Below are 9,553 nucleotides of genomic sequence, written 5' to 3' on the forward strand. Positions count from 1 at the left end.
TAATCCTGGCTCCACCACTAATCAGCTGTGACTTTGGGCAAGTCACTTAACTTCTCTGTGCCTCAGTTACCTCATCTGTAAAATGGGGAATAAGACTGTGAGCCCCTTGTGCAACAACCTGATTACCTTGTATCTCCCCCAGCGCTTAGAACAGTGTTTGACACATAGTAAGTGTTTAACAAATACCATCATGATATATATATGCATATATATATATTATATATATATATGCGTATATATATATATGCGTGTGTGTGTATGCTGCTCTAGACTGTAAGCTTGTTGTGGGCAAGGAGCATGTCTTCCAACTTATGCTGTGCTCTCCCAAGCACTAGTATTCAGATATTATCTCTGTGCAACTGAGAAGCCTGATACGAGTAACACAATTCCACATTGTTTGCCCAAAAGGATAGATTCTTACTGCAAATGGATTTGTTTCATACATAGTCTGTCTGTCTTTTTTAATTTGCCTATGAGCATCCCAACTTTCATGGTCTTTGATAATGATAATAATAATAATGATTGTGGCATTTAAGTACTTACTATGTGCCAGACACTGTATTAAGCACTGGAATGGATGCAGGTAAATCAGGTTGGACACAGTCCCTGTCCCTTTTGGGGCTCACAGCTTCAATCCCCATTTTACAGTTGAGGGAACTGAGGCAAAGAGAAGTTAAGTGAATTGCCCAAGATCACACAGAGACAAAAGGCAGAACTAAGATTAGAACCCATTACCTTCTCACTCCCAGGCCCATGCTGTATCTACTACACTATACTGCTTCTGGAGTCTTTGGTCAGAAGAGCTGCCTCTTTCCTGCTTTGATTTAAGCAACATTTAATAAGATTGTTTTAGGTGAAACTTGAAGAGAAACCTTTTCTTTCCTGCAAGGAGAATCTGAATAGCAATTATTCTGCACTTGGGGTCCTTTATTGAAGCTCTGTTATAGTCTTAAAGACACAACTTGGCTGGAATTAAATACCCCAAAGGGGGCTGTAAAGGATCAGTCTTCTCAAAACACCTTGAGGGGAGGAGCAAATCCTAACTCTGTATTTGAGTTTTCATGATTTATCTTCCAGGATACTTCACAGCTCGAAGGGTCTTTCTACACAACAATGACCCCCATAGGGAACTGTGTAAATCCCTATGTATTCCCTTAGCCATCCCTAGGGCAGCATGAAATCAGCCCTCATAGTCCTCCAAAAGCTTCCTCAAGCTGAAGAATACATGTCCTTCCATGGAGAGTTGAAATGGAAAATGGTACAACAAAGGCAGAAGTCTTCTCACTGGCCCAAAGGGAAGTGCCCTAACACATAGTGGCAGTGGGAACCAGTTCAGACTGCTGCCCCGGATAGACGATGGAGAAAGCAATACTTAAAAATAACCAAATTTGAACCCATTTTGAACCCATACAAGTTCCAATGTAGCTCACACATGTAACAGTGAATAAGACCCAAAGAGGATTTGAATCATCTATGTCCCTAAGGGCCAATGTTTCAGGGCCAACATTAGAAAGTGAATAGAATTGGGGTCAAGAAGACTGGGCATTTGACAATCCCCCACAACCCAAATGGAGCACCACAGCAGGGAGAGGGAGTAGAGGAGATGAGGGCTTAGTCGAAGAAGGCCTTTTGGAGGAGATGTGATTTTAATCAGACTTTGAAGGTGGGGAGAGTGACCAAGGTCCGTTGGAAATGAATGGGGAGGGAGTTCCAGGCCAGAAGAAGGATTTGGGCAAGGGGTTGGCGGAGAGATAGATGAGATCAAGGTACAGTGAGTTGGTTGATGTAAGAGGAGCAAATTGCTGGGTTGTGGGAGGACATCATCAGGGAAAGTAGACCTTTTCCCACAGAGGTAACAAGTAAACCTTAGGATCGAGGTGCCTATTTGGGGGGGAGAAAAAAATTAAGATACTAATTGCAAATTGCTCTTTAGTCAATCAGTGGTATGTACTGCATGCTTACTGTGTGTGGATCACTGTACTAGGTATTTGGAAAAGTGAAATACAACAGAGTTGGTAGGCACGATCCCTCCCCACAAGGAGCTTGCATCTAAGAAGAGATTTAAGCACTTAATACACTGCTCAGCAAACAGTAAGTGCTTGATAAATATCATTGATTGGCCACTCTCTGGCAGAAGTTCTGAAATTTCTCTCATGGTATTTACTCAGGAGACACAAAGTTTCCATTTCAAAGCAATCTGCTTCAGTTCTTTGGTAATTTCTTAAGGTCTGAAGTCCCCTTCCCAGGAACCATCCTGGAACAATGAAATCCCGTGAATTTTTCACCTTGATGCTATGTCAACAAGTGAAATAATAGGGCCATTCTTGTTTTTGTGGGGCTTTTTAGCTATGAAGTGATTTCATTTGAGTTCTTGCATGAATTAAAATTATATCTATGAGGGCTGTGCACACGTTTAGAATCTAATGGTAATTTGGGTGTCCCCTCGCCAATGGTCTTGCCGTTATAACTGGCAATATTAATTAATTGCCTATTTTTGAGACTACGGTATGGTAGATTCTGAGGAGACAAATGATGGAGGTTCTAGGGATTTACACACAAAGAAAATGCTAGCAGATTGTCCCCTTTGCCACTTGTCATGTTCTTTTCAACATTGAGATTTAAGGGAGTCTGAATTGCCCATAGAGTCACTTTTGACACTAGACAGAGAGAGGCATTGTGGCCTAATGGAAAGGCCACTGACCTTAGAGTCAGAGAACCTGGGTTCTAATCCCAGGTCGGCCACTCATCTGCTGTGTATCTTTGGGCAAATCGCTTAACTTCTCTGGGCCTCAGTTTCCTCAACTGTAAAACGGGTATTCAACAGGGACAGAGACCATGGCTTACCTGATTAACTTGTATCTACCCCAAGCTTAATATAGTACTATTATTATTATTAAAATGATGATTACTATTAATATCAATATTAATAATAGTAAGGGTGTATTTTACTTTCAGTCCTGCTGTTGCCTTTTATGCCTTTATTCTTTTATGCTGTTGCCTCAGCTGACTCACCTCTCTCTGCGCTTCAGCCTCTTCCACTTTAGGAAGAGTCAGAACCCTTTCAACAGTATAATGTTTGATGCTTGCTCTTTCTACCTCCCAGGAATGGCGTGGGTCTTAATGAACCCCCAGAGAGGAAATGGCTCTATGTCCCTCAGGTGATCAGCTCTCAGGAAATGCCAAGAATGGCTGGATTCTAGTCTTCCTAAGGTAAGTGCCCTGATCGTTCCCTCCATACTCAGGAAGGCCGCTGATGCTTTCAGACCACCAGAGTTATGCACTAAAAGGCATCTGGGAAGCCTGGACTAGGAAATGATATGTTTGCCCTGGAGAACGACCGATTCATTAATGAGATTGGGCCTAGTGGTGTGGTATTCCCATGAAATTCTTCACCAGAAAAAGAGGATCTTAGCCAAATGAGACTTCTATTCCCATGAAGATCTTTCATTACTACTGAGGCCACACGCATGCATACACACACCCAGAACTGAACAAACACAACCACCCCAAAGACAAGTTTTAGAGGTAACCAAAATGTAACTGTGACATGGGTGTGCATAGGATAGATACCTCATGATACTCCTCCCCTTCCAGAAGAAGCAGAGTGGCCTAGTAGGAAGAGCACAGGCCACTGTGAGAGTCAAAGGATCTGAATTCTAATTCTGGCTGTGCCACTTGTCTGCTGAGTGACCTTGGGCAAGCTATTTAACTTCTCTTTGCCTCAGTTACCTCAGCTATAAAATGGGGATTAAGATTGTGAGCCATATGTGGGACATGGACTGTGTCCAACCTGGTTATCTTGTATCTACCTAGGCACTTAATACAGTGCCTGGCACACAGTCAGTGCTTAGCAAATACCAGTTAAAAAAAGAAATCATTCTTCCTCATTTGCTCTTTCTAAAATTGCCTGGAACACCTAGACAATTACTTCAGGTAAAATTGGATCTTAAGGTAACAATTTATTTAAATCTTTGGTAGCTGCTTGGCCTAAGGCACCGATATTAATTCAAATGGAGATGGATTTTCATCTGAAGTTCAGGAGAATTTTCAATGTCAGAAGGATTTTGGGAGAAAGTGAGCCATTCATCTCTAACAGATTTCATCTTTATTGCTTTGCTTACATCACACAAGCTTAACAGACACAGGAATTATATTAACCGGGAAACATGTCTCACTTATAACCTCTAAGCAGTAGATCATCTGGGCATATTAGTGAGGAATGGGTACTTGGGCTCCAGAATGCAATAATGCTCAACCACCTGACGTTTGAATCACAGATGCCTCATTTAGGGAAAAGCACAATTGTTACCCTTTGCAGAAAAAGCTTGTTGTGGGCAGGGGTCATATCTACCAACTCCGTAGTATTATACTCTCCTAGGCACTTAGTACAGTACTCTGCACACAGTAAGAGCGCAATGAATACATCTGATTCATTGGATTGAAGGTGAATCCCAGGCACCTGGCCTTGGCTCTTTCTTTTTACTGTCAGAAGATGAATCCAAGAAAACCTCCAGAGAGACTCAAGTACTAGAACTTTATGTCCCATTTGAATATCTATTTGGAGAATAATTGGATTAAAACATCTAGTTACCATTAGCACGAGAAATCAATTCTAGGAGGTCATAATTCTCTAAGTGCTACTGGTGACTCAGTGTGAATTTCCAAGAATAAAGCTCTGTATTTCTGTCACTGTTGCGCACATGGACTTGGAAGCTTAATGATTCAAGTGCAGCATAGCAACATTCATTTCTTGGTGTTTATTGAGCATTCTCTCTGTGTAAAGCATGTCAGTAATATGATAGCTTGATCATGACCACTGTGGGGCTCTTTTAGTGACTCTTGAAGCTGTAATGAAGATCTGCTTTCATTTCAGATTATTTCAGGAATATCAATGTTCTATACCCTAGGTCTGGACCACAATGTGTCTGCCCTTGGTTCCATCCCTGTTTTCATTGCAGATAGAGCCCTTTTCCTGTCTCTCAAATATTCCTGTTTCTTCAGCGATTTCTGAGACCTTTCTGACTCCACCTTTTCTCCTCTGGTGTTCTCTCTCCATTTCCCTCCTCCCTCATTCTGCTCTTGCTTCAACTCCTGCCCATCTCCAGTGTCCCAGCCAACACAGCTGATCATGGCCAGGGAATTTTCTCCAAGTCAAACTGAGCTCCCACTGGTGACCGAATGGAGAGAGCTTCTGCTATCTCTATAAATAGAGGTGATGCTACTGGTGATGAGATGCTATCTATGTTGGGAGGTGTGGCTGAAAAATCAACAATAAAATAGCATTACACCATTGTCATTTTGATTTATGTTCTAATTGGGCAGCGCACAATCATGAGAATATGATACTGCTGTAATATGATACAGAGACAGTATGTGCTACTTTAAGGACAATGGAATCAAAAAACCTAGTCTCACATCTGTCCCTGACCTGCTGCGTGAATTTAGGCAAGCATATAATCTCTCTGTACCTCATTTTTTTCATTTGAAACAATGAGTTTAAGATCATAGAAGTAGCATGGCCTAGCAGAATGAGCACAGGCCTGAGCCAGAGGACCTGGGTTCTAATCCCAGCTCCGCCACTTACCTGTTGTGTGACCTTGGGCAAATAACCTCAGTTTTTTGTGCCTCAGTTCCCTCACCAGCAAAATAGGATTAAATAAATACCTGTTCTCTCCCCTCCTGAAACTGCAAGACCCACGTGGAACCTAATTATCTTATATCAACCCCAGTACAGTGCTTAGTACAAATCTTATCACGTAGTAAAGACTTAAATACCACTATTATTATCGTTATTCTTAATAATTAATATTATTATTCTCTCCACTAAGGTGAGCCCCAGCTGGGACAGGGCTTGGGTCTGATCTGTTTGTCTTGTATCTATCCCAGAACTTAGTGTTTCGGTACTACGAGTGCCTGGTAAATACCTCAATCAACTACTGTAATGGGTATGAAATTTGCTTCGAAAGGTGGGTGCTGGAAAACATAATGAAAGGAGTTCATCACTATCAAAAGTTCATCCTTTTCATAATCAAGTTTCCTTTACAGCCGTACCTTCCCTCCATCCCCACTGGCCATCCTTTCTGCTTCACTCCCTATGGTGAGGTCAGAAGCTTGCTTTGAGAGAGGTCTCGACCCACCCAAAGCCTCAGCTATCATCAGGGCAGACCCTGGCAGGGACAATAAAACTTCCAGTCTGCAGTTCTTCGGTCTCCTCTGGTCTCCCCCATTAGTGCCCTGCCCATGGCAGGGGCAACAAAGGACTGGAGCAGCTATCTAAGACAAGAGGGCAAGAAGGCAATCCCAGGTTCTCTGAGTCGCCGTAAGACTCATCATTGCACTTGGCTCTTCTCTGAACTGCTTCAATTCCTTTAAGTTTTTCTTCAGGTAGAGGTAATGGTGGGGAGGGGAGAGGAGCACAGGGAGATAACTCACAGAATGGATGGCAATCATCCTTGGGTAGTTTAAGCATTCAAACCAAAGTGAACAACCTGAGTTTCCTGCCCATCATGTTGCTGCTAGAACCATCCCCGGTCCAGTGGGGTCATTTTAGTATTATGCTCACGCTTGATATTTCCCAGTACAGTGCTCTGCACACAGTAAGCACTCAATAAATGTGATTGATTGATTGATTTAACTTTCTGCAACAGAGATGGACCATTCGTAACCGGCTCGACTGGGTAACGTTCTGTTTGGTACAGTTTATGAGCCCTGACATCCAGCTGACACCAAGAGTAGCTGAGTTTGATTTACTTGGAAGCGCTCAGGGGAGGGGCAGTGGGCTGGGATTGTAGTTAGCGGCACTTCTTATTTTTTTAAATGGAAGGTTTGTTCATCTCAGTGGACACGAAAGGACATTCCCCTATGAAATGGCTTTCATTAGCTCCTTCCAGCCTGAGATCTGTATCCAAAAATGACTGTCTAAATTGGCTCAATCTTTAGGCATCTCCAGGAGGAGGTCACGAATCACTGATGAAGCAGACTGCACTTTTCCCAGATGGTGGGGTTGAGTAGTGTTACAGGGACGTTGGAGATGAGCCAGCGTTCCTGCTTCCCTCTCTGCCTCCAGGAGGCCTCCGGCTCTGAGATTATCACTTCCAGGGAGATGATCAGTGAGTATTCCGTGACTTGGCAGCTTCCAAAGGAACTGGAGGTGAATATCTTTTCACTCTCATCCACTCGTATTACTATGAAATGACTGGTGGCCCTGTGGGATGATATGCTTATTCTTTGGTGTAATAAAGAATAGATTGCATGGCAGCCCAAGAGGCCTAAATCATCTTCCTAGGGAGAAAATAATGGCCCAGCAGAATGAGAATTTAACCCCCTTCTTATCTTTTATCCAATAAGGTGAAAAGAACAACCAACTATTCAATCGATGGTATTTCCTGAGCATTTATTATGCACACAGCACTGAGGTAAGTGCTTGGAGTCATCACTTGTACCCCTGTTTTATACCTGGTTTCCAGCTCCCACCTATTATAAATATGTGTCCCTTTATCTCCCCGAATACTCAGTCAGTCAATTGTATTAATTGAGTGTTTATTGTGGGCCAAGCACTATAGCAGTCAAATTTCCTGCCCACAATGAGTTTACAGTCTAGAGGGAGAGACAGGCATTAATATAAATAAATAAAATTACAGATATCTGCGTAAGTGCTGTGGGGCTAGGAGGAGGATGAATAAAGGCAGCAAGTCAAGGTGGCGCAGAAGGGAGTGGGAGAAGAGGAAAGGAGGGTTTAGTCAGGGAAGGCCTCTTGGAGGAGATATGCTTTCAGTAAGGCTTCGAAGCGGGAGAGAATAATTGTCTGTCAGGTATGAAGAGGGAGGGCATTCTGGGCCAGAGGCAGGACTCCTCCATAATAATATCAGGCAGAAACTCCTCACCCTGGGCTTCAAGGCTGTCCATCACCTCGCCCCCTCCCACCTCACCTCCCTTCTCTCCTTCTCCAGCCCAGCCCACACCCTCCTCTCCTCTGCCAGTAATCTCCTCACCGTGCCTTGTTCTCGCCTGTCCCGCCGACGACCCCCGGCCCACATCATCCCCCTGGCCTGGAATGCCCTCCCTCCCCACATCCGCCAACCTAGCTCTCTTCCTCCCTTCAAGGCCCTACTGAGAGCTCACCTCCTCCAGGAGGCCTTCCCAAACTGAGCCCCCTCCTTCCTCTCCCCCTCGTCCTCCTCTCCATCCCTCCCGTCTTACCTCCTTCCCTTCCCCACAGCACCTGTATATATGTATATATGTTTGTACATATTTATTGCTCTATTTTACTTGTACATATCTATTCTATTTATTTTATTTTGTTAATATGTTTGGTTTTGTTCTCTGTCTCCTCCTTCTAGACTGTGAGCCCACTGTTGGGTAGGGACTGTCCCTATATGTTGCCAACTTGTACTTCCCAAGAGCTTAGTACAGTGCTCTGCACACAGTAAGTGCTCAATAAATATGATTGATTGATTGATTAATAAGGGAAAGCTGGAAATCAGTGATACAACGAATAACAATAAGACTAGCCCCTCTCAGGGTCACACCTGGAGAGTTTCCTGTACTCTACCAGTCTCTACTTTGGGAGGCAGAGTCAAGCAGAGGCATACCCTTTCCATTCCTAGCTTGGGCAGTGGCTAGCAAGTGGAAGGCAATCTGCTACAAGTCAAAACTCACTTGTGCTGGGCAGCAGCGGCATGGGAGAGAGTCGAGGACAGAGACACTGGTTTACTGCACGGAAGGAGGCAATGGTAAACCGCTTCCGTATTTTTACCAAGAAAACTCTATGGATACACTACCAGAACGATTGTAGGTGGAGGTGGGGCATTCTGGGAGAGATGTGACCACGGTGTCACTATGGATCAGAAACAACTCTATGGCATAAGACAAGGGAAATATGGATAAATGAATAATCAATCATTCAATCATTTATTGATTGCTTACAATTCTCAGAGCACTGTACTAAGCACTTGGGAAAGCACAATACAACAGAAATGAGGCCTCCAGGAGGCCTTCCCAGACTGAGCCCCTTCCTTCCTCTCCCCCTCGTCCCCCTCTCCATCCCCCCCATCTTACCTCCTTCCCTTCCCCACAGCACCTGTATATATGTATATATGTTTGTACATATTTATTACTCTATTTATTTATTTTACTTGTACATATCTATCCTATTTATTTTATTTTGTTAGTATGTTTGGTTTTGTTCTCTGTCTCCCCCTTTTAGACTGTGAGCCCACTGTTGGGTAGGGACTGTCTCTATATGTTGCCAATTTGTACTTCCCAAGCGCTTAGTACAGTGCTCTGCACATAGTAAGCGCTCAATAAATACGATTGATGATGATGATGATGAAATGAGGGCTTAGTTAGGAGAAGGCCTTTTTGAGGAGACGTAGTGGAGTATGTAGCTCAACATATCCATCACCTAAGAGCAAGGTGGCTGTTGTAATGAAAGACGTGGTGAAAATTGATGTGGAAAGGCCTCCTGGAGGGAAAGGTTTTCAGAAGGGCTTTAACGGTGGGGAGGGCTGGGGTCTGATGAATTTTAAAGCGAGGGATGTTTTCCTTCCCAAGC

At 43.6% G+C, this 9,553-nt stretch overlaps 1 non-coding gene across 1 annotated transcript; it reads left to right on the forward strand.

Moving 5' to 3' along the window:
- Positions 1 to 8,510: 8,510 nt before the first annotated feature.
- On the forward strand, positions 8,511 to 8,648 carry LOC119948977. The gene has a single exon (XR_005457076.1). It is a non-coding gene; the product is annotated as a small nucleolar RNA SNORA7 (small nucleolar RNA).
- Positions 8,649 to 9,553: the final 905 nt, after the last annotated feature.

The sequence above is a fragment of the Tachyglossus aculeatus genome, chromosome X3, assembly GCF_015852505.1.
Source record: "Tachyglossus aculeatus isolate mTacAcu1 chromosome X3, mTacAcu1.pri, whole genome shotgun sequence".
Lineage (NCBI taxonomy): Eukaryota > Metazoa > Chordata > Mammalia > Monotremata > Tachyglossidae > Tachyglossus > Tachyglossus aculeatus.